The sequence below is a fragment of the Camelus dromedarius genome, chromosome 12 (assembly GCF_036321535.1).
Source record: "Camelus dromedarius isolate mCamDro1 chromosome 12, mCamDro1.pat, whole genome shotgun sequence".
Classification (NCBI taxonomy): Eukaryota; Metazoa; Chordata; class Mammalia; order Artiodactyla; family Camelidae; genus Camelus; species Camelus dromedarius.
Genome location: NC_087447.1, coordinates 38,998,222 through 39,024,145, shown reverse-complemented (window position 1 = coordinate 39,024,145; position 25,924 = coordinate 38,998,222). Strand labels below are relative to the sequence as shown.

The following is a 25,924-nucleotide window of genomic DNA, read 5'->3' as shown; positions in this document are numbered from 1 at the left end:
CCCTTTGGAAGTCTTGGTTGTAAGCAAAATGTTCTACTCCCTCACCCTGTTCTCTGAAAATTTGCCCATTTGTATGGATCAGTTCCATGTGCACCAAGTTGGGCTGAGAGTGGAGGAGATCAAATCCCAACCACTGATAGCCCCTGCTCCTTCTCCTTAATGGGGAATTCATCAGTAGATACCTTCTGTTTTCAGTGATGTTCTTCCCAGGGATTCTCATATTAGAATCAGTTCTGGCCTTTGTTAATGATACAAATACCTTGCTTCTAGCCCAGATTTACAGGCCACAATCTCTTTAAGTACATACAAGTCTGGGAATGACTGCTACTTCTTACTCTTTCCTTTCCTGGTTCTCTTCATTTCTTTAGCTCTGTACCTAGGCTCCTAATACTTGCCTCTGGCATTCCTGACTATGTAAGACCCCTTTTTATACATACTACCCTATCTCTATCTCAGATATGACTCTGTTATTCATCATTTGGCCCTAGGATCTTTGACAGAGTGTAAAAGATACTCCATCTTTGGCCTCATAGCCTTACAGTTCAAGGAAGCCGATAGCAGCCCTAAACCTATTTGAGTTACCTTGGAAGGCAGCCAGATAGAAAGCTTCATGATCGGATGGTCAACTAAAGATGTAATGGTGTTAGAGAAACTGAGTTAAATATGCCACTTACACTTTGACTATGTAAAAAGTGGCATAGCAGGGTCATCCAAGAAAGAGTCACTTCTAGAGGAAAGGAAGACACAAATATTTGTGAAATGGCAGAGTTAGAAAGAAGCTTTAAGATAGAACTGGAGTTCTTTAAGTATTTAACATTTGTATGACACAAGGGCAAAAATTTTTATAAACAATATGTAACTGTTACCTAGTCACTGTCTCAAGTGATGCAAGAGAAAAGTAGTGTTAAGTAAAACAGGTCAGAATTTGAATTCTTTTTTTTTAATGTTGCAAATTCTGAGTTTGTTTGTTTTGGGGTTTTTTGTTAGTTTTGTTTTGTTTGTTTGTTTTTTTTACAATTTCATATCTTTTCTTTTTCAGGAGGAAGGTAATTCGGTTTTTATTTATTTATTTTAACAGAGGTGTCAGGACCTTGCATATGCTAAGCATGCACTCTACCACTGAGCTATACACTCCCCCACCAGAGTTTGAATTTTATCTCTGCTATCTATCCATTTGGGTGATCTTGGGCAGTAGATTACTCAACGTCCCTAAATGTATCTCTTTTTTTTAATCTGTAAAGTAGAGAGAATGGCACTTTCTACAGTAACAGTTATGTGGATTGAATACAAATTTTATGTGTAGTGACTAGGACACTATGTATTCAATAAATGGTACATTTCCCCCACTCCATGCTCCCATAGGAATCCAAGACTTAATTAAATATGGGCAACTTGATAAAATTTGACTTGGGGCCCTCTGTTTTAAACTTACGTTTTATGCAGAAGTATCAGTCTTACCAAGTTCTATACTAAGAAGTAAAGTTATCCTGTGACTCAGAGAGGAGACTTCCAGATATAGTAAAACAACAGTCCTCATAAACCCAGTCTATAGCAACATAAGGCATAAGCCACCTATCTCCCTGCTCCTGAGATAAAATCAGCAAATTTCTAAAGCTCTTTTAAAAAGTGAGAATTTTTTTCAAAAGCTGAGTCAGAGCCAGGTAAGGAAGGCATTATTTCAGAGAAAGGGAAGTCAGACATACAACAATCAGAAAATGTTTTTAAAGAACAAAGTAAATAAAAATGCTTACAAAATCAAAAATGTTCCTGAAGGTGGAAATAAAAGGAAAGGAACTGCAAACATTTTCCATCCTCTGTCTCATCTATTAATTTATCATCTGTTTAAGCTTAAAAACAAAGCAGAACAACAAAAAAAAAGAAACAAAATAAAATAAAATGCAAAATCATGTCCCACTGAATGTGATTCTAAGCCAGAGGGTGTCTACCTAACAATTTATCTCACTTGCTGATTTCTTCTTGGGCTGCACAAAGGAAACTCAAAGGACCAAATAAAGGGTTACATTCCTAAAGCTAGAAAACCAGTCATTTCACTCCTACAAAATGACCAAACACCTCTAAAGCCCCCTCACTATGTAGTGAACTCCTTTCACCTGCTCTGTTCTGGTCTTTGGACAATTGCTCTTCCTGTGACAAATGCACAGTGCTACTCAGTAAAAACAGAAATCTCAAAGAGGAACTTGGGTTGCTTCTTGCAACACTGTTTCTGGAAAATAGGGAGGGGCTATATGCCAACTCTTAGAACACTGTGATAACACTGTGCTGTTCTCTGTGTCTGCATCAAGCTCTTCATTGTGGTTGTGACATACTTGGATTGATACTGAATGCCAGAGAGTCATCAAAATATCTGCCATGTGCCCAGCACCACCCATGACCCACCCAGACTGAATAACCTTTTGGGTATTATGGAACCACCTCACCCCATACTACATGGCCACAGCTAATTAAGGTCTGGTAGGCTCCTGCCTAAAGAACAAATACATAGGCCAGCCCACATCCTCTACAATGAAACAGCATGAAATGCTTTGCCTTAATCGAGGAGGGAGTTTGCTTACGAAAGACTGAACTTTACAAAAAATGTGGATGCAAGAACATTTTCACTTTATGTGCTGAAAGTACCTTCTGCCATCCAGTAAGGAAAAACAGGTTACTTTTAAGAGAAGACCTTCTCTGTGCTCTGGAAAGTACTATTTTTGCATGATTTTTTAGTTACATGAACGTGAGTCAAGTACCTACCAACTTTTCTTAGGGAATTCAGTAAAAAAAATACCCAAATAAAGAGAGTTGAAAAATGGAGTGTCCTATTTAGAAAAGTAAATTGGTAATTTTTTTTAGCAGAAACGTGTCCCTGAAAATGATATTAAAATCATTTTCCCCCAATCTAGAATTAGAATAGACTATACCTAAAAACTCTATTTTGAAGAAATGGATGTGATTTTTGTTCAGGTAATTAAAAATAGGAAATTAGAACTAGAGACAAGCTGCAATTATCTCAAAACGACCTTAACTGTCTGGTTGTAAGCCTACATGTATGTTATAAAAGACTGGGTTGTTCATATTTTGGAAAATGGACTGTTCATTATTTTCAGAGGAACCTTATGGGGAGAGCCTAAGGTAAGGGCAGACAGCCCCAAGAATGGGAGGTGAAGAAAACGTGAGTTTCCACCTTTAATCATCTTGAGATGAGGTAAACTCTGGAGCATGAAACGAGGACTCTGTAGGAAAGATAAAAGCAATTCCCTTTCCTTGGACCTTGGGGATTTGAGGAATGTACATTAGGGAGAAGAAATTGGCTCAAGGGTACTCTAGCAAGCATTAGGCTGGCTCTTGCAAGGGGGTAGGATAAGGCACAGTTTCCAAACACTACGCTGAGGCAGTCCAGGGCCAGCACTAGGGAGAGGCCAGCAAGACCTCCAGAAAACAACACGTCAGGAGGCACTCCCTCTCAGGACTGTACAAGTGCATGGTTGGCATCACAGAGTGCATGCCTTCTGAAGTTCTGATCCCTGGGAAACTTGCTTGCTTCGCCCAGGTCCTGGCCCTGTGTGGCACTCTGGTTACTGGGGAATGACCTGTGGCAGACTCTCACTCACAGGAGTTTAATTGCTGAATCCTGAAAGATTCAGTAAATTCAAGATGAGAGCAGAGGCTCAGAAGTCTGATCCCGGAGGGGAGCAGAACACGCCATCCCCAGATATGCCACTTTGGCATGCTGATTATTTTGACATGGCATTTGAGAAACAGGAGATGCAGGAAGGGCTCTCTGAACTCCTCCTCTCTACTTAAAAGCACATCAGTGCCTTCTCTGTACCAGGAAGAGGACATTCTTACCACCAAGAGACTGGGAGTCAATGCCAAAATGGATCTACTAAACAACCTACTAAAACAACCCTTATCTTCCGTTAGTTTTCCCTAATATTTCCTAGTCATTTTCTTAAAATATACCACTCCTAGGAGGTTCAACTTTTTCTTTGTCTTGTCACTTCCCCACAAATTTATTGTTCTTTGGGTTTTTTTGTTTTTGTTTTTTAAAGATATATAAGCTCCCAGTCTTAATTGCTTCTTTGGGTCTTCAGTTTTCCTATGAAGGCTCAAGGTGCGCAAAACAGTATTAAATAAAATTTGTGTACCTCTCCCATTAATCTGTCTTCCGTCAGTTTAGATCTCAAGCCTGTCACAGAACCTAAGAGTGTAGAGGAAAAGTTTTTCCTCCCCTGCAGGGGCCAAGTGTGTGTTGAAGAGAATAATTGAAAGCTTGAGTATACAGAAAGTGTGAGCTGGAGAAAAGATAAAGAGTGAGGAAGAACTGGCAGTAGGAAGGGAAAAAGACGCAGAGAGTAGCAGACAGACAGAGTTGTTGGTCATGTTTCACTAGAGAGATAGTTCTTGAACTTCTACTGCTGGACCCAAGAGCTGTTTTGGATTCTGTATGACCACCCAGTCCCAAAGGACCCAGCCAGTGGCTCTGACTGACTTAAGCAGAAGGGAATTTATTCAAAAGGCATTAGGGATATAATCAAATTGACAGTAGGTGGAAGAGTCAACTGGAGAACTGGTGGGAACCAAGACAGCCCTAGAGATAACAGCTGTCTCAGTGGCAGAAATGGTCTGGTCAACATGCTGCCATACAGACGGTGAGTAAATCTGATCATTGACAGCTTGAGTCTCTTTGTCCCTGTGCTAGAGATTCAAATTCCAAGGAGGGAATATACAATGCCGTAGCTTGGGTCAGGAGTCTCTCCTCTAGCTTGGGTCATAAGCCAAGCCTCAAATAAAAGCACCAACAAATTAATCAAAGTGGAAGGGGGAGGGGGAAGGGGGGTGCTAAGAAGAGGAAAAGGTATTTGGGAAGCCAAACCAAGAACTGTTGACTGCCCAACAACATGGCTTTTTGTTCTTTGCTGAGTTGCCACAGGCCTTCCCACGTGATTGCGATTGCTGTCTTTGTATTCCTGTGAGTTCCCCAGGACTCAGAGTTCCCAGAACTGTTACTTGAATGATTCTCAGTGCCTTTTAACAGAGACAGCTGAGGCAGACTGCTGAGGAAAAGGGTGCTCTTCTGCTTTGCTTTGTCTATCTCCTACAGAAATTATTAAAACCTCACCAAAAAGACTCCAAATTGCTTCTGCAGAGAGTCTTTGGCTCTGCTGGATTCTCTTAACTTTTCTGTCAGCTTTCTCTTGGCACATTTTCCATGTGGGAAGGGAAAGGAGTCATAATATTATAGTATTTCCTTTCTCAGTTAATGTTTAACATGGTACGACTCAGAGATAGCCTAAACAGGGGCAATATATGGGCCCTCACTCTCCCTCATTCTTTTCTTTTTTTAATTCAGATATCATTCACATGTCGTAAAATTTACCCTTTTAAGGAATGCAATTCAGTGGTTGGTGTATATTCACAAACTTGCGCAACTATCACTACTATATAATACTAGAACATTTTCATCAGTTACTCTGTTTTTCCCTCCCTTCAAATCCTGACAGTCTATTTTCTGTCTCTATGAATTTGCCTATTCTGGACATTTCACATAAATGGAATTATACAATATGTGGCACTGTGTGCCTGTTGTGGGGCCAGCTGATGTCTTTCAAAGTCCAACAACCCCCATTCCTGGGCTCTGGCGATTCCTCAAAAGATAAAGTACATTCTTTGCTGGGCGTGTTTGCCCTAACAAACTGATAGCCCTAGAGAATGCTTAATCTCGTAACAGATCAAGGTGACTACCTTATCAGAGTCATAACCCCCCAACCCTTCCCAGACCCTAAACTTCTTACCTCACCTATAACCAATCAGATCTTGTGCACAAGCTAATCACACAGCCCCCATCCCATTGTGACCACCAGCTCCTCCCCCCAATAAAAGACCCTGTACTTCCATCCCAGGCTCACACAGGCACCCCTTGTCCACGTGGCCTGCTGTTGCCTATGACACTGTACCCTAATAAACTCCTTTTCTATTCCCATACTTAATCTCTGGTAAATTCTTTTACCAACCCACCTTACCGGCACACGCCAGTGTGCCCACAACATCTGTCTTCCTTTCTTAGTGTAATGTTTCCAGCCTCATCCATGTTGTAACAGTTGTAACATATATTAGTACTTTATTTCTTTTTATGGCTACAATATGCCATTGTATGGCTATATCACTATTTATTTATCCATTCATAACTGATAAGATATTTGGGTTGTTTCCACTTAATGGCTATTGTAAATAACACTGTTACGAACGTCATGTACAAATTTTTTGTTTTTTTTTTTAAGTTCACTTTTTTATTTGTTGTGTTTTTTTGTTTTGGGGTTTTTTGGTGGGGAGGTAATTAGGTTTATTTACATTAATTTTTCTTTTTAGCGGAGGTACTGGGGATTGAACCCAGGACCTCATGCATGCTAAGCACGCGCTCTACCACTGAGCTATACCCTCCCCCCATCACGTACAAGTTTTCACTTCTATTGGATATATATCTAGGAGTGTAATTACCGAGTCATATTGTAATTCTATGTATATTTGAGAAACTGGCAAACACCATCTGCAAAGTATGAGGGTTCCATTCCAGATCCTCAAAAACATTTGTCCTTCATTTTTATTTTAACCATTCTAGTGGGTGTGAAATTGTATCTCATTGTGGTTTTGATTTGCATTTCCCTAATGGCTGATGATGTTGAGCATCTTTTCATGTGCTTACTGGCTCCTTGTGTAACTTCCCTGGAGCAATGTCTATTCAAATCCTTTGCCCATATTTTAATTGGATTGTCTTTTTATTGTTTAGGTGAAAGTGCCATTTATGTATTCTGGATACTGGTCTCTTACCTGATATATAATTTGCAAATATTTTCTCCTATTCTGTGGTTAATTTCACTTTCTTGTCATTGAAGCACAAATGTTTTTAATTTTGATGAAGTCTAATCTATTTTTTTATTTGGTTACTTGTACTTTTGGTGGTATACCTAATAAATCATTGGCTAATCCAAAGTAATGAAACCATATACTCATGTTTTCTAATAAGAGTTTTATAGTTTTAAGCCTCTACATTTAGTTCTTTGATTCATTTTGAGTTAATTTTTGTATATGGTGTGAAGTAAGGGGTCCAAATTTACTCTTTTGCATATAGATACTTTGTTGTCCCAGAATCATTTGTTGAAAAGATTATTCTTTTCCCTATTGAATTGTCTTGGTACCCTTGTTGAAATTAAATGACTGTAAATATAAGGGTTTATTTCTGGACTCTCAACTTGATTCCATTAATGTATATCGCTATGTTTATGCTAGTAACACACTGTCTCAATTACTGTAGCTTTGTAGTAAGTTTTGAAATCAAGAACTGTGTGTCTGTCAACTTTGATCTTTTTCAAGATTGTTTTTGCTATTTTGGATCCCTTGCTATTGCATGTAAATTTTAGGATCAAAAGAAAAGCTGGTATTTTGATAGGAATTGCATGGGATCTATAGATCAATTTAGGGTGTACTGCCATCTTAACAATATTGTTTTCCAATCTGTGACCATGTCTTTGCATTTATTTAGGTCTTCTTTAATTTTTTTCAAAGTTTTTAATAATTAAAATTTTTATTTAGAAATATTTTATTTGTTTGATGCTATTGAACATGGAATTGTTTTCTTAATCTTATTTTCTGGCTGTTCTTTGCTAGTGTACCTAGGCACAATTATTATTTGTGTATTGATCTGGTATTCTGCAACTTTGGTGAATTAATTCATTTCTTAGTTTTAATGGTTTTAATGGAATATTGAGATTTTATACATAGAAGATTATGTCCTCTACAAGTATAAGTAGTTTTACTTCTTCCTTTCCAATTTGGATGGTTTTTACATCTTTTTTTTCTTTTCTTTTTCTTTCTTTCTTTTTTGGGGTGTGTGTGTGTGTGTGTGTGTATGCCTAATTGGACTGACTACACTCTCCAGCACAATGTTGGATGGAAGTAGCAAGAACAAATATTCTTTTCTTGCACCTGATCTTAGGGGAAAGCTTTAAAACTTTCACAATTAACTAGGACGTTAGCGTGGTTTTTTTCACAGACGCCATTTATCAGATTGAGGAAGTTGCCTTCTATTCTTAGTGTGTCAAATGTATTTTATCAGAAGTATTGAGACAATCATATGATTTCTAAACTTTATTCTATTAATGTGGTGTATTACATTGCTTGGTTTTTGTATGTTAAACCAACCTTGCACTCTTGGGATAAATCCCACTTGGTCATGGTGTATAATCCTTTTATATGCAGCTAGATAAGGTTTGCAAATGCACAAATATGCAGCTATTATTCTGCTGAGTATTTTTGTGAGTATATTCACAAGGGTTATTGGTCTGTAGTTTTGTTTTATCCCTTGTGATGTCTTTGGTTTTGGTATTATGGTAATACTGGGCTCATAGAGTTGGGAAGTTTTCTCTACTCTTCCATTTTTTTTTTTTTTTTTTTTGGAGAGTATGGGGAGGACTTTAGTAATGCAACTAAGGCCAAGAAAATGAAAGACTGCTTCACCCGCTCCTAAACTTTCTAGAGATAATTTATTTAAGCTATATCATAAATTTATTTTTAAACTAATGACTACTGTGTTTGTGAAAATGTAAAAATAGCAGATTCCTTGAAAAGCATTCAAGAAGCACAGCAACATATTAATTCAAAAGTAAAAAGAAATAAAAACCCTATCATCCAGAAATAATTATCAGAAATATTTGGTGAACATCATTTCAGACCATGCTCTATATCAGAGTTATTAAACTCCATATTTAAATGTATTCATTCTTTACCACCAATCCTCTTACTTTAACTTCTCTATACTTAAATTTCATAAATATATGGATTTTTTAAAGTAGTGTTGTGCTAGGGCTCCTGGGTAACGTGATTCCTGGGTTCCTTTCTACTTAGGGATATTAATATGCTTCCTTATACGTGTAGTATTCTTGTCTCACATTTTAACTTTCTAGAGACTGCTGTATTATTTTCTGGCATTGAATATTCCTGTGGAAGAGTCAAAGAATAATCCAATTTTCTCCTCTTATAGATGACCTTCTTTTTCTGTGTGCATGCTTGAAGAACATTCCTTAATTCCTGAAGTTCAACTTAATCTGACAAGTTTCATCTCAAGTAGATCATTTCACACCACGTTTTTTCTAGAACAAAATGGGCACTTTAATTTACACATTCAATTTCTTTTAATGCTTTTTTTTGCTGCTGCATTTTCTAAGCCTACTGTTTCAGGGACAATAATTAGTCTTATGTTGGATAATGTTTATCCTCTGCAATGATGAACTTCTAATTGCTTTAACCTTTGTTTTTCTTCCTTCTGCAATTATAGGGATTAACCAGGCTTTCTTTTGTGTTAGAAATATCTTTTCAGTTGTATCCATTCTATTTCTTCCTATTTCATATTAATTTGTTAGAGACAGTGTGTGATTTTGGTCCTTGAATTGTTTTCAAAACTCTGCAATTTCCCTTTCCATCTCCTGTTGTTGTTTTATCTGGTGTTCAAGCTCTTACTTTATTGAATTGAAATTCTTATTAAATTTTCCTTAGGTGTACTCATGAACATTTTTATTCTGCAAAGTATTTAAATAGTTACAGATGTTTCTTCTTTAACAACCCACACTCACCTAAACTTTCACCATTTGAGTACTTTGTAGGGGGTGGAAAGTGTTTAATGTGGGTCCTTATTTCTATTATGTTTTATTATATAATCCTATCAGTTAGGATGCTTTGGCTTAAAATAACAGAATCTCTAACTAACAATTTTTTTTTTTTAATTTTTATTTACAAATAGTTGCTTTACAATGTTGTGTTAGTTTCTAGTGTACACCAAAGTGATATACATAAGTATTATTTTTCAGATTCTTCTCCATTATAGGTTATTACAAGATATTGAATATAGTTCCCTGTGCTACACAGTAGGTCCTTGTTTCTCTATTTTATATATAGTAGTGTGTATATGTTAATTTCAAACTCCTAATTTATCCCCATTCCCCTTTGGTAACCATAAGTTTGTTTTCTGTGTCTGCAAGTCTATTTCTGTTTTGTAAATAAGTTCATTTGTATTATTTTTTTAAGATTCCACATATAAGTGATATCATATGGTATTTTTCTTTCTCTTTCTGACTTCACTCAGTATGACAATCTTTAGGTCCACCCATGTTGTTGCAAATGGCATTCTTTCTTTTTTATGTCTGAGTAATATTCGATTGTATATACATACCACATTTTCTTTATCCATTCATTTGTCAATGGACATTTAGGTTGCTTCCATGTCTTGCTATTGCAAATAGTGCTGCTATGAACTTTGGGGTGCATGTATCTCTTTGCATTAAAGTTTTCTCTGTACATATGCCCCCGAGTGGGATTGCTGAATCATATGGCAACTCTATTTTTAATTTTTTAAGGAATCTTCATTCTGTTCTCCATAGTGGCTGTACCAATTTACATTCCCGCCAACAGTGTAGGAGAGTTCCTTTTTCTCCACATCCTCCCCAGCATTTATTATCTGCAGACTTTTTAGTGATGGCCATTCTGACTGGTGTGAGATAATATATCATTGTAGTTTTGATTTGCATTTCTCTAATAATTAGCAGTGTTGAGCATCTTTTCATGTGCCTGTAAGCCATCTGTATGTCTTCTTTGGAGAAATGTCTATTTAGATCTTCTGCCCATGTTTTGATTGGGTTGTTTGTTTTTTTGATATTAAGCTGTATGTATGAGCTGTTTGTATATTTAGGAAATTAATCTCTTGTTGGTCACATTGTTTGCAAATATTTTCTCCCATTCCATAGGTTGTCATTTTGTTTTGCTTATGGTTTCCTTTGCTGTGCAAAAGCTTTTAAGTTTAATTAGGTCCCAACAATGTTTTAAACAATAAAGACATTCTGTTATCTTACACATTTAGTATCTAGATGTAGTCAGCTCCAAGGTTATTTCTGTAGTTTAATTATGTCATCAAGGATCTAGGCTCTTTCCATCTTTCTGCTCTGACGGACCCCAAAACCACAAGACGGCTGCCACCACTCCAAGATTTAAGTTCATACACTCCAGCATCCCAGGCAGCAAGGAAGGGGAGGGACTGAAAGAGCTTTATCATTTTTTAGCTCTCTTTTTTTACAGAAAGGGAAGCCTTCCTAAGAACTTCTCTTCCTTCCACCCGACCCCTGAGTAGACTTCTCCTTTCATTTTGCCAGAACTTGATCATATACCCTTCCCTAAATAAGTCACTGAAAAGGGAGAACCAGATTTGTATGATTGGTCTAAGACAGTGATTCCTAACTGAGGATGATTTTGCCTTCCAGGAGACATTTGCCCATATCTGCAAACATTTTTGAATGTCACAACTTCAAACCAAAATCAAACCAAAACCAATATTGGCAAAGATGAAGGGGAGAATAGTGGTTGAGCATATGCACTACATATCTATACACCACTCTCTAGTGGGAGGAAGCCCATTTTCAGCTAGAATATTAATAATTTTTTTTTTTACCAAAAGAGTTGCTAAACTGTCCTTCCTTTGACATGCAAAGGGCAGGACAGAACTCATAAAGAATGTAGAGGTCTTAGATATACAGAGAGAAATGCTTCAAAATCCTGCAGTCAGAAAAAGAGAAAAGCAATTGGGATTTAACAAGTGAAAAATACTTCTGCAGAGTATTAGACCTATAAAATAAACTAATCAAAATTGTATTTAATGTGAACTTTGTAAATAACTTTATAAAAATAAAGGTTAAGTTAAACAGAGAATAAATTAGAAAAAAGGACATCTGTAGTAGATAGAATGAGTCCTCAAAATACCCTTGACCTAATCCCTGGAATCTGTGTTAACCATACATGCAAAAGCAGTTTTTAAGATCTGATTAGGTTGTCATGAGATAGGGAGATTATTTTTTGATTTTCCTGTTAGGCCCAGTATAATCACAAAAGTTCTTATAAAAGATGGGCAGGAGGGTCAGAGTCAGAATAAGAAATGTAACAATGGAACCATAGTTGAAGTGATGCAAAGAAAGGGCCGTAGCCAAGGAATGCAGGTGGCCTCTCCAAACTACAAGAAGCAAGGAAATCGATTTTCCCCTGAAGCCTCCAGAAGGAATGTAGCCCTAGTGACACCTATTTAAGACTTGATCTCCAGAACTGTAAGATAATGACGTCTATATTGTTTTAAGCCACTAGGTTTGGGGTAACCTGTTACACAGCAACAGAATATCCAAGCACAGGCTGACACAGAATAAGAACAGCATGAGACAAAGCAAAGATTATCTACGGGACTCGAATAGTGCAAAGACAAGAGGAACCAAAACAGAGGCAATACCTAGCTAAACACTAAGGAAGAGTTTTCATCATTTTTCATAGTAAGAAGCAAACTGGAGATTTCTATGGGAATTCACTGTGTATTTGTTACAGTTTGATATATGTATTCTCTGTTCCAGAGAAACAGAACCAATAGGAGATTCTACATATGTGAGGTATGGCTTTCTATGTGTGTGTTTTAAGGAATTGTCTCATGAAATTAGAAGGGCTGGCAAATCTGAAATTTGTTGGGCTGGCTGGCAGCCTGGCAATTCAGGTTGAATGCTGCAGTCTGGAGAATTCTGAAGGGCAGCAGGCTACAAACTCAGGCAGGACTTCTATGTTGCAGTCTTGAGAATTCCTTCTTCTTCAGGAAACCTCAATCTTGGCTCTTAAGGCCTTGAACTGATTGAATGAGGCCCACTCACATTATGGACGGTAATCTGCTTTATTTGAAGTTGACTGATTTAAACAGTAAATCACATGTTAAAAAAAATAAAACCCTTATGTAATATCTAGATTGGTGTGTTTGACCAAAACAACTGGGCACATGATCTAACCAAGTTGATGCATAAAATTAACCATCACAATGTAAATATGTACATTTTACTTTACAGTAGAACACACCCATTAATTAACAACAAATCCCAAGTTGTGTTCATCAACTTGCCTTACTAGTATTTAGATAAAGATTCTTAACCTGGAATCCATGGACTTTCTAGAGGGTCTCCCATCTTCCGGTGGGGATAGTAAGTTCATGATACTTTCCAATTATATACAGCATCAAGTGGATGTATGTTCATGCATTTTTTTGGGGATAAGCTCATAGTTTTTATCAAATTCTCGGAAGACTCTAGAAGGGTATGAGACCGGCGAAGAACCATCAAGGAGCCAGTATAGACAGACATCTCAACTGAGTGGAGCATTTTTGACATTTGAAGACGAGGTTTTAATATCTGAACAAGTAGCACCTTACAGATTGCTTTGGGAGTTACTCATTACAAAAATACAAAGTCCTCACCAACTGCAAATAATAGGTTAAATATATATCTTTGCTTTCCAACAAGGTTTTCCATATCCATACTCTGATATGATGTTACAGGTGGGATGGAACAGTCCCATTAGTTCAGTCTCAAATGAGTCTTTGGGAAGCAATTTTTGGGTCCTTGTGACTTTATGGGTGAGCTATTTAGTTATTTCATGGTAGTGGAGTGAGCAGCAGTTAAGGAGCCTTCCAAAATCTTTGAAATGAGAAAGAAAAGTGCTCTCTGAATTCTAAATTTATCAACTCAGCACATATAAGAAGCCAGTAAAATGTCTCCAAGACCCTCAGAACAGCTAGGCAGTTAAAGTGAATAAAAAAATTAATAGGGGAAACTAGTATTTTAAAGCAGTTTAAACTACAATGGGCTGTCCAGGGGAATTTCTAGGGTGATGGAAATATTCTATGTAATACTGTAGTTGTAGACAGATGACTTACGTCTTTGTCACAACCCACAGAATAATGCATCACAAGTAGTGAACTTCCACACACAAACTTTAGAGATATCAACCAGGATGTCCAGGGATCCCAGGATGGAATGTAGACAGTGACAAATGAACTTAATTGTATTACAAGTATATGATACAACTTGACTGAAGGAAGTGGGGAAACAAAACAGGAGCTGACCTAAGTAAATTTGGAAAATCATGTTTTGATTGGATACTTTCAGGCTAAAGACAAAAAGATATATATGTATATATGTATGTGTGTGTGTGTGTGTATACATACACACATATAAAACCACTATACTCCAGTTGATATGAGTCAGCATTTCTGAAACTCCTTTATATAAATACTAGGGTAGAATAATTAAATAAGTTGTAGACAATAGGAGCCAGATTTCTAAATGTCAGAGAAAAAGTTAAAAATTAATCAAGGAGAAAAATCTAGAATTAATCCTTTAGCACTGCATTAGTGTTGGTGATGTCTGTACAAACTCATGTTTATTTTATGTGCAGAGAGATACAGAAACATGGATTAATATTTATGTGTACACACACACATACACAAACACTCATATTTGCTAGCTCTGCACACTGAGTGAGCCTAGAAGCAATGGCACTTCAGGAGCAATGAGCATACCCAGCACTCAAATCTTGGTTTCTAAATACAATTATCCAATAAAAGGACACAGGAGGTAACCTGAAAGAGCTCTCAGAGTTAGAAAAATTTGGCTAAAGTTGGAATAATTTGAGCAACAAAATAATGACATGCTATTATAACCCAAATAAGGAAATAAATATCTATGAACCCATACTGACATAAACAAATGAATTAATAAGTAGATAGGTAAGTGCTAGAGAAAGAATAAATTTTCCTTACAGAAGAATTCAAAACAATATTTGCAGATACTTTCTTCTCCAAGAGGTAGATAGAGGTAATTTCTTTCTCCTTCAGTGTGAGCTGGATTTAGTGACTTGCTTCAAAAAGAACAGAGTGTAGGAGAAAAATAGTAACTTTATAGAGGAGAAAACTGCCTGGTACTACCTTAACCAAGTGGGTACAGTTAACATCATCAGTGATAAATCATTTTGATATCATATACCCCCTGATATATGATGTAAGGAAAAGGTACTTCACCTTTGTGGTAATTTCCCCCAAACTCAATAATGCTGGTGTAATCGTGAGAAAAACCTAAACTGAAGGACAGTCTACAAAGTATCTGACAAGTACTCCTCAAAATTGTCAAAGTCATGAAAAACAAGGAGACTGAGAAACTGTTAAAGATCAAAGAGGATTAAGGAAATGTGATGACTAATTGCAACATGGGATACTGGTTCAAAACCTCGAACAGATAAAGAACATCAGTAGAAAAACTGGTAAAATCCAAATAAAGTCCATGGCTAATGGTATTATACCGATGTTAGTTTCTTAGTTTTAACAACTGTATGGTGTTTGTGTTAAGATGTTGACAGTAGAGGAAGCTGAATGAAGGGTATATGGGAAATCTAGATACTCCTTTTGCAACATTTTAGTTAATCTAAAATTATTCTAAAAGTATAGACAGTTCTGAAAAGCAAATTCTGACAGAGTGTCTAGTATAATAAAAATGTTCTTCAGTGGGTCAAGAATATCTCCCCAGGCCTGAGCTGGCTGAAATATGCCTAGGTCTAATTGTATTCTTTGGGTGGAATTCCCTGCTTATCCAACAGCTTTTGGATTGTTGATTCAGCCTACAAGGGACTGTGGTCCTGGGAAAGGAATGCAGTGAAGAGGGCACATGAGCATAGTGTTGCAAGAAAGATACAGCCCCTAATTACAAATCAATCATCCAGCATTGAAGCCAATTGTACCGACTCAGAAAATTTTGTTATGAATTTCTCACTGAAAATCTGCTCATTACAGGGTCCAAAGTCTACTCTTTGGACTAGCAAGTCTCAAATTCAGACCCTACAATCTGGTGGGTTCCCTCCCCAAATCCTCACCACCTCCCACCCCCACCCCTTTATCCACGTTGCTTTCTAGCCCATTAGGCCTCCCGGAAGCAAGCTCTCCCAGCAATACCTCCAGTAACACCATACATGCTATATACAAGAAAGCCTATCTCTGATATCTTGGCATTCCTTTTACTTTCTTGAACAACATGAATACCAGTTTCAAAAGTGAGATTCCCTCAGCCCCCTTGATGTTTTTATTAAGTAAAAGTTACGGCTGTATGTTGGAAGAATTAGGGCACAACAGCAATAAACAATGACTCTAGAATCTAGCCTCTACCAGGTTTTCACTGTGTTGAAAGAATTTGATTCTCTCCCTCCTGTAAAACTAATTTTTCTTTCATTTCTGTGTACATTGTTTGTGCTTTTCCTTATCACTCTATGTTTGAAGGCCTGTGCAACCTGAATTGCCACTTTTCTTTTCATAGATGGAGAAGTACTCGTGCCATGCGTATTTCAAGTATTAGTTCTTCCCCTTTCTCACTTTTTATCTGATCTGAAATTTTGCCTTGAACTTCAAGTTCTTTTGGCCAACATGACCCTAACCTGGTTGTCAATAATTTTTAACAGCTATTATAACCAAGAGCTTTTCTTTACCACTCAAAGCTCACCAAACCCTACAATGACAACTACCATGTGTTAGTGAGTCAAGCAGAGGCACACGGAGTATCTTCTTAAGTGAGCCAGAATGAAAACCAAGGTTGCTGAGTATTTTTTCTGTTTCATTGTTCAAACTTTGTTATGCATAATTTTGTGTATGTGTGACTACTATAGTAAGTAAAAGCAACTTTAAGAAATGGATAGGGTGGTTTTTGATTGAGAGAATTTTTGTCTTATCCTGACTACAGACAAGCCTGGGCCTAGAAATGCCTGACTTTTGTGAATTTATCTCCCAGGGTTGGGTAGAGAGTGGGGAATTTCCTTCCCTTTACACTGCGGATGAGCAGTTAACCCCTCCTCATTCCTCCCTCTGGGAGCTGATCCTTGCCAGGGTCCCAGGTCCTTGACTCAGTTTCCCCTTCCATTCTGATTCCCATTTCCATACTGTGCCCTGGTAAAAGAGGTGAAGGGGAAAGCAGGCCAGAAAGGGGAAAAATAGCCCAACCTGCTATTGTCATGGTATTATTCAACACCATGTCCTTCCTCATCACCCTCTTCACTCCCTCCTAACTTTTATACTACCCTTATGGTCAAGAAAGGCTGATTGGACTGGGAACTTCCCAAGTTAATATTTTACGAAAAGGAGGAGTAAGAAAGGGCAAATTCTATCCCAATACCTCTTCTCACATGATTCTCCCACTCCCTGACATACTGCTTTGCCCTTTGTCATAGAACTTTCTTTTAGATTCTCTGTTACACTAATTTCTTGCCTCATGGTTCAGCCTCTGGTCAGCCCCTGTCCTCTCTGCTTCTCAGCCACCCCACACCCTACTCCACTGCCATGCCGTTCTTGCACTGACCTGGCACTGACCGAAGTCCACTCTCACTGTCAGAGGGAAGAGAACAGCACCTCCAGGGAATGGCAGTGAGGGAAGATTTGCTTCTAGCACCTCAAGATAGAATTTTGTCATTTACCTTGATAAACTTAAATAATAAGCATATACTGCTATCTCTTGATTCATTTGTTTTATGAATAAATGATCTGTCATCTGCCTATTCTTTCCATCTTTTCAATGTAATCATATATTTCCAAGTGAAGATACTTAGTAGGCCAAGTTCAGGAGAGAGGACAAGTCTCGATGTTTAAAGTTTAGAGTTGTCAGCATCCACATGATACCTGATACACAGATCGAAGAAAGGTACCAGCTTCAATCCTTATACTAAATTTTAAAAAGCTCAATTTCTTTTTCATTTATATATATATATATATAAAATACATCTATAGAAGCTCTCATATTTTCTTCCCACACATGCCTGGGGTGCTAGAGCCTTGCTTTGCAGAGCAGTGTTCAGGGATACAGAAATCCAACAGCTGAATTCTGTGAAACGCACACTTTCAATTTTACTGCAAACTGCGAAATTGCTCTTCAAAGTGCAATGTGCTAATTTACAAGCAGTTTATGAAGGAGTTCCTGTTTCTTCACATCATTTCCTAAACTTTATATTATCAAACTTCATACCTGTCAGTCTGTGGACTGACCTTTCCCCTCAGGGACCAGATTCCTATTCTAACTGACTATCTCATTAGATGAGGAATCCCCACTCTCGTCTTAGTACAAGACTTTTGACCATTTAAGGCCCCTGAAAATAAGATGTTATTCCACAGAAGTAGAATAAAAGTTTCATTAGTGGGTCAATAATTAAATGTGGACTTAATAATTTATCCTTTTCTGATCTCTCATGAATATTTCAAACATAATCACATAATGTTAAGACATTGTCACCAGGAGCCCGTTAAACACTACTACCTACTCCCTGGCACATAAGTAAGCCTTCAATAAATGTCTGGTGAATGAACAGAGGGACAGATGGAAATGTCACTACATAGCCATGTACAAATATATCTGGGCATCTGTCTTGATCACTCTCTTTTCTTTGCTTCCCTGACATGAGTTACCAGGTCTGGTCAGTTTTACTTCTGAGATATCTTTTGTGGTTCTGTGTTCTTACAGGTTCCCACTGCCATTGCTCAAAATATGGCCATCTAAAATCTTCTCTCTTCCTTTCCATTCTCCCAGCCCCAAATTAAAAATGTGTCAGTTATTTTTTCATGTGTATATGACATTCTACATGCTCACCTACTGCCTGGAAAATACTCATCTGACAATATTCTTACTTTTCCTTCAGGAGTCAAGTCAAATATTACCTCTTCTTCTTGACACCAAGGCAGTCTCTCCTCTGTGCTCCCACAGACATTCTAGTGACTATTCTCACTGCACTTAGATTTTATTGTGTTCATCCTCTTTACCATCTTGACCAATGCTGTCCAATGGAAATATAATAATAAGCCATATGTAATTTTAATTTTCCTAGTAGCCACATTTAAAAAGGTAAAGAGAAAAGGAATTTAAATAATTTAATGTAACTTAATATATCCCAAAATATTATCATTCCAACATGTAATTAAAATTTATTAATGAGGTATTATACCTTGGTTTTTTTGTACTAAGTCTTCAAAATTCTGTGTGTTCTTAATACTTACGGCATATTCCAATCCAGACAGGCCACATGTTAAGTGCTCAATAGCCACATGTGGCTAGTGGCTCCCATACTGAACAACTAGTGTGAGATCTAAAAGGAATCATATCTTGTTCATTTTTGTATTCCCAGGTGTTTGACTTGTCGGAAATGCCTAATAAATGCTTGATAAATGAATTAATAAATGAGAATTGATACAAATAGCTAGTGTTGATTGCTTACCATGTGAAAGGCACTGTGATAAGCCTTTTCTTACCAGCAAATGATAGCTGGTATTCAACGGCTACTTGATGGTCATTAAGTAATTAGGTAGTTTTGGGAAAGCCACTTATTGTCTTAAGATCTCAATTTTCTCATTTGTGAAAGATGGAGGGGATAGGCAAAGTTACTCTTAGACCAGTTCAAAAATAGGTAAAGATATAAATAAAGGTAAAGCGTTTATTAGAGTTGAGTCATGAAAACAATGAATGGTCGGATAAGTTTTAGGAGACAATGTTGTGCAATGGAAGGGCACATGCTTTGGAATTAGACACATCTGGTTAGAATTATGAACTCCACCACTCAGTTATGTGCTCTTAGAATTTAAATTCCCCAATCTTTTCACTGCTTCATCTGTAAAATGGAGACAGTAGTAACTACCTTGTTGTGAGGCTTGGAAATAATATCTATAAAGTGTTTGTCATATTACTGTATCTTCAACAAATAAAGGATAGACATTATAATTGGTTCTGGGAATTCTTTCACTCTATTTTTTTCCCCCTTAGGATTTAACAATCTTAAAGGTAAGCCTTTAGGTAGGGCTTACCATGTTCCAGAAAATGTGCTAAAATGCTTTAAAATATTAACTCATTCAGTTTCATAGCACCCCTGTGAGGTAAGCGCCATTACTATCATTTCCATTTCACCCTTGGGAAACTGAGGCACAGAGGGTAAATAACTTGCCCAAGGTTACACAGATATTAATTGGTAGCGCTGGGATTCTACACTCAGGCCCTCAGTGCTAGAGTCAGGACTCTGAATCACTGGGCTCTACTTTTCTCAAGCCAACCACTGACTAATTTATTACGAGAATACTAAAATTGGCTGCTTTAATAAATATCATAACAGAGTGACTAAATGGCTTTGTTTATAAAGAAACCAATCTGTACACTTCTCAGCTCTGGGGAAAAAGAGATTAGGGACTGAGTCAGCTTAAGTTTTATTTCCTTAAAGAGTCATACATTTGTATACACTGACAACTTTTTATACATAGGTGTGGTTTGCTGCCCATGGTTCCCCCAGTTCAGGTCCTTTGTTTCAGATGTTGCTGGGAGTTGGCCCCTCCCTAGAAGCTCAAGGGTGAGATGACTTACTGATCTTAGGGAATTTAGGCACAGTTCTCAAAAAGCACCACCCAAAGAGCGGGAAGCAGAGTCTGTGCCTTACACCTCGGACATGCTGTGAGGTTAGAATACAGATAATGAACTACTTATGCCCACTTCTGGGCATCGGCAGAAGCTCTGTCCTGACTCATGTACAAAAATCCCTAAAAAAGGAAGGAAAAAAAAAAGACAGAAAAAAGTAATCTCCAGGTCTCAGGATTCTATTGAATTACTACTGCCCCCCAAATGAGCTCCAAACAATGACAATGGCACCCACAAAAGAAGGGCAAATGACCATCTAATCAGATGTGGGAAGAAACTGGCCAGCCAAATGGTTTCTTCTTTTCACAGTGATACTTGGAAAGTGGACAGCAGATGGTATTTAAAGAAATGTTACAAATACTGTTCCTCTTTCTCTAAATACCTATGAGCTAGAGAACACCAGAACACCGTTATCAATAAACAGGGTCTATCGATGGAGGCAGTTGAGAATGCGGGGGCCGGGGTCGGGGGGTGGAGAGCGGGGGAGACGACAAATTTTACCTCTACCTTCTTAGGGTTTTTCAGCTGGGCCTGAGAATGAAACTGACACAAGACAGGAGAAACATATACAAATTCAAATGTTTTACGTGAAACGGGGACTCTGATAAGAAAATGAAGTCCCAAAGAAGAAGCAAAACCTACAGGCCTTTTTTCACATTAAGTTGAACAAAGAGAAGCAATTGTGGGAAAGTAAACTATATGGGGAGGCTAAAGGAAGATAAGAATTAACAGGTGTGTTTCTATAGGATTCTCTCAGCTTTGATTCCCCATTGAAGAATTTCTTTTCTAAAGGGAGGGTACCTTTCACATGGGAGTTTTAAATTTCCTGTTTTCAAGAAGAAATGGGGAGATTAGAAGGCCACTTTTGCATCTGCTATTCTTTAAATGTCTTTAGTTCGAAATAATCCTTATGTCAAAGTAGCATATTTTGGAATGGCATATTCTGCCACATTTTATTCCTCCCCTTTAAAATTTCCTCTATTCTGGACTCTGAAATAAAGCTAGCATAATCTTAAATTAGTTTTCTCATCTATAAACCAGGTGACTATTTTTACAAATCACAGAATTAAAGAACCTAAAAGTTAAAACATATGACTTTCTCTAACTTATTTTATGTACTGCTGTGTTTGACATACATCAAGCAATTTATTTTTATTGTACAACTTGATTTTCAATTTAATTTAAAATTTTACAATCTTAAACATTTAGTAGAGATAACATAAACTCATGTGACTAGTAAACCCAAATAGAAAAAGTTGTATGTCTTCATTCTGTTTAATGTTGACAACCCTGTAGACATGACTGCTTTTTTTAAACCAACAAACTTAAACTAGCTTTTATTTACCAAAGATTATCTCAGATTCTGTGAACTTGAGAAACATCTGGGTTAGTTTCTATATTTCTGAGAGTTTTAGGAAAACTTAATTTATATAAGCACTTTTTTTTAACCAATTAAACAGAGCTCTTTTACAAAGTAACTTTGGTAATATCACCTGGAGGTAGAAAAATATATATACACATAGTCATATAGAGACAAAGATGCAAAAAGAGATCTTATAGTTTTCATTTTTAATCTTAGCCATGAGTTAGGCATAAATTCAGAAACACAAAATTTACTAACTTATACAAGAGTTATCTTTGCCTTATTAATTTTTTCCTTTCAATTTGATCTTCCTATAGGTAATAATAGGATATTTGTTTATGGTGAGATCTCTCTAAAAAAATCCTTTTAGATATAAAAGTCCAAATATTCAAGACTACACCTATTTTAATTGTGACTCAAAACCAATAAGCTTTTTTTTTATGGCTTAAAACATAAAAGCCTTTGAACTCTCCTACACTGTGGGTGGGGATGTAAATTGGTACAGCCACTATGGAGAACAGTATGGAAATAACTTAAAAACCTGAAAATATAGTTGCCATATGATCCTGCAATCCTACTCCTGGGCATACATCTGGAGAAAACTCTCATTTGAAAAGATATAAGCACCCCAATGTTCACAACAGTACTATTTACAATAGCCAAGATATAGAAGCAACCTAAATGTCCATCAACAAATGAACTGAATAAAGAAGATGTGAGATATATATATATATATATATATATATATATATATATATATATATATATAATGAAATACTACTCAGCCATAAAAAAGAATGAAATAATGTGCAGCAACATGGATGGACCTGGAGATTATCATACTAAGTGAAGTAAGATAGAGAAAGACAAATACCACATGATATCACTTATATATGGAATCTAAAATATGATACAACCTTATTGATAAAGCAGTAAAAGACTCACAGATATAGAAAATAAAATTATGGTTATGGGGGGGCAAGGGGAGAGGGAGGGATAAATTAGAAGTCTGGGATTAGCAGATACAATCTACTATATATAAAATAAACAATGAGGTCCTACTATATAGCACTGTATTCTGTATTCAGTAGGAAACTGTATTCAATATTCTGTAATAAACCATAATGCAAAAGAACATGAAAAAGAATTATACACATATATATAAAAAATATATATGTATATATATGTGTGTGTGTGTATATATATATATATATAACTGGGTCACTTTACTGTACACCAGAAACTAACACAATGCTGTAAATCAACTATATGTCCATTTTTTTAAAGGCTACCAAAAAAATCAACAAGCCTTTTTATGGCTTAACCATGGACACAAGAGGCAACCCCAAAGAGCACCAAAGGTGCAGCCCTCCCAAGATCCAGCAAGTGTACTCTCAGAGCCAGCCTAGGAATGTAAAGCGCTTTATTGTCACAGGCAGTACGAACAGTATTTGTGAAACCGGTGTCTCTTGTTTCCTACAGGAATGTGAGCTGCTTCCAGCTATGCACCAGCTAACCTGCAGCACCCACTGGGCGACATTAGGATAAGGGCTTCCTAGCACTATGAAGAAAATGAAGGTAAGACCACAAAGTCTCCTTACGCACTGGAACTTCTCACTAAGACAAACTTCCTTGAGAGCTGGCAAGGTTAGACAAAGAGCTGCTTGTAATTTTATGTCTTGGTTTCCAGCCTCTTTGGCTGGTTACCTGATTCAAGCCAACATCTGTATGCTCCAGTTTGGGGAGACCAGAGAGAATATTCTCACTGGTCACAAAGCCAAGCTCTGAAGACATGAAACAAGGTGAAAGGAGCATCTTATTTTACAATTCTCCTCCTTATGACAAACACCACTAAAGACAGACAAAACAACAACAACAACAACAAAACCCAAAAAACAAAAAAAACAAAGACTAGGAGGCTGCGGATCATAACCAATGGGTATACTCAGAACCATATTTACAGTCACAATTCAAAGAACTAATTTTACATATGTTTTTCTCCTGCCAATCTACATTTAGAAAGGAAAAACGATAAGGGGAGACTTTCATTATTCTTGCTTTGGCTGGGCCATGCAGGCAGAGATCTAAGTGACTGAAGTGGTAAGAATTCTTACCTTCTGCTGGCTTTTTGTCAGATGTCCCAGGATCTCTCAGTGCCCCAACCATTGAAATCCCATCCTCACCACCAGAAACCATAGGAGAGCCAAAATCTTATCTCTGTCTTCATAGGGTTTTTTTGGTTGGGCCTGAAGATTAAATGGATATTAACCTGATTAACAGGGGAATTGTATACAAATTTATATGTTTTCTGTGACACAGAAACTCTCATGGGAAATGAAAGATCAAAGAAATGGCAAAATCTACAAGCTTTTATATTAGGTTGAACAAAGAAAGGCAATTGTGAAAAAGTAACTAAACTATATGGGGAGGCTAATGGAAGGTAAGAACTATTTCAACAAAGTATATGTAGATAGGAGTCTCTCGGCTTTGATTTCGCATTGAAGCATGTTTCTTTTCTCCTGGTATAAGAAGAGCATCCTTCACATGGGAGTTTTAATCTCCTGTTTTCAGGAAGAGACAGGGAGATTAGACATCTCTCTTTGCATCCTCTGCTTCCTAAGTGCCTTTAGCTCAAAATAATTGTTGCATTAAAGTGGCATATTTTGGGGTGGCATATTCTGCCACCCTTCTAGAACCAGAAGGTCAGTGGTCAGGACACAAGAAATGATTTAGAAGAGCCAAGAACATAGCAGCTCTGTTTTTGTTCCCCCTAGACTAACGGTGCTGAATAACTGAGGGTCAGATGCTTCACCTCCAGGTGAAAACCAAACTTACATTCCAGATTTCTGAAACAGTCAGAACAGATACTGGGCATTAGGTTTAACCATCCTTTAGAGATGAGGAAATGTCACAGAAACCTGTCTATACTTGTTTAGACTGAATATTGAGGCACTAGTGGGAATGTTAGAAACTTGGTAGAAATGTTTGGGTTTTTTTAAATAAGAGGCTTTGAAAATGTTTAAAGCAGACAAATTCTGAATGTCATAATTGAATACAAGGCACAGCAGAGATCACCAAATGAATTGCGGGGGATACTGTGCATACTACAAATTTGGCTTTCTTAAGAAAAGCTGCCTAAAACTCTTTCCAGTGCTGTGAAAGTGAGCATCTCTGATGCATTCTAGATAGCTGTAATGGGTTCTTCACTGCAACTACAAAGAAAGTTGTGTTCCTTTTAGTCTTGTTAAAACAGACATTTTTAATGTGAAATAGTTACTTTTAAATAGTTCACACTCTCCCTTGTCATGTAATCTGCAAAGATAAAGCATGGTGAAAATAATGATTAATTCCATGAGTTCCAAGACATATGTAAGATCCTGTGCTACTCGTTGTGGAGAATACAAAGACATGAGGACAAGGCAAAATGACCTGATCTTGTTTTGGAGGAGGCAAATGTGGCACAATAGAAAGATTATGGAGTTTGCAATCAAATAGACCTAGATTTCAATCCCACTTCTGCCACCTAACAGCTGTGTAACTTTGGGCAAGTTACTTGTCTCATTAAGCTTCAAGTTTCTCTTCTACAAAATTCAGATGACTAGATGAATATTTGCATAGGAATGCTGTGAAGACAGACTGAAGAGTCTCAACAGAACTGTGTTTAATAAGACACTGACAGAACAATATATCATATGAGTTAGAAAACGATACATGCCGTAAGAAAAGTGTTTCCTTAGAGCGGGAAGAGGTACTATTTGCATAAAAAAATTGATGCTCAACCTTACTTGTCTTCTGTTTTTAAAGAAGCTAAAAAAGGCTGAGGGATGTATAAAATAGCTGTAACTACTTTTTACGTGTAGCACATGTGTTTTTGGTGTTTATTCCTAAGCATTTTCTCAGTAATATATGGTATCTCTAGGCTGTCAATGATAATAGTACATTTTTCGCTTGGTGTAATTTATCTTCATTTACAGAACTGTATTTCTGTAGCAAGAATCAAAAGCACATACAGGTGTTTCATATTTGAATAAAATTACAATGTTGTTGATTCCAATATATGGCAGCCCAATTTTCAGGGCTTTTGTTGAGGAAAGATGGGAAAAGCATTTGAATGAATAATACCTTTTTTTTGGGTGTTACTGTATTTTATAGGTTAGACTCTGGGCAAAAAATGAATTCCTTTTGTGAAGACAATTACTCACTTTTTATAGAAATAGGACTTCTTGGAATTCACTTAAGAATGATGGTGCAC

At 37.0% G+C, this 25,924-nt stretch overlaps 1 protein-coding gene across 1 annotated transcript in view; it reads right to left on the bottom strand.

Moving 5' to 3' along the window:
• The window catches only part of PTH (parathyroid hormone), a 96,247-nt gene that overhangs the window by 67,625 nt on the left and 2,698 nt on the right, over positions 1-25,924 (bottom strand). Inside the window, exon 2 of the mRNA XM_064492558.1 lies at positions 23,787-23,918. The gene's annotated coding sequence lies outside the window, so the exon portion shown is untranslated. The remainder of the gene's footprint in view (positions 1-23,786; positions 23,919-25,924) is intronic.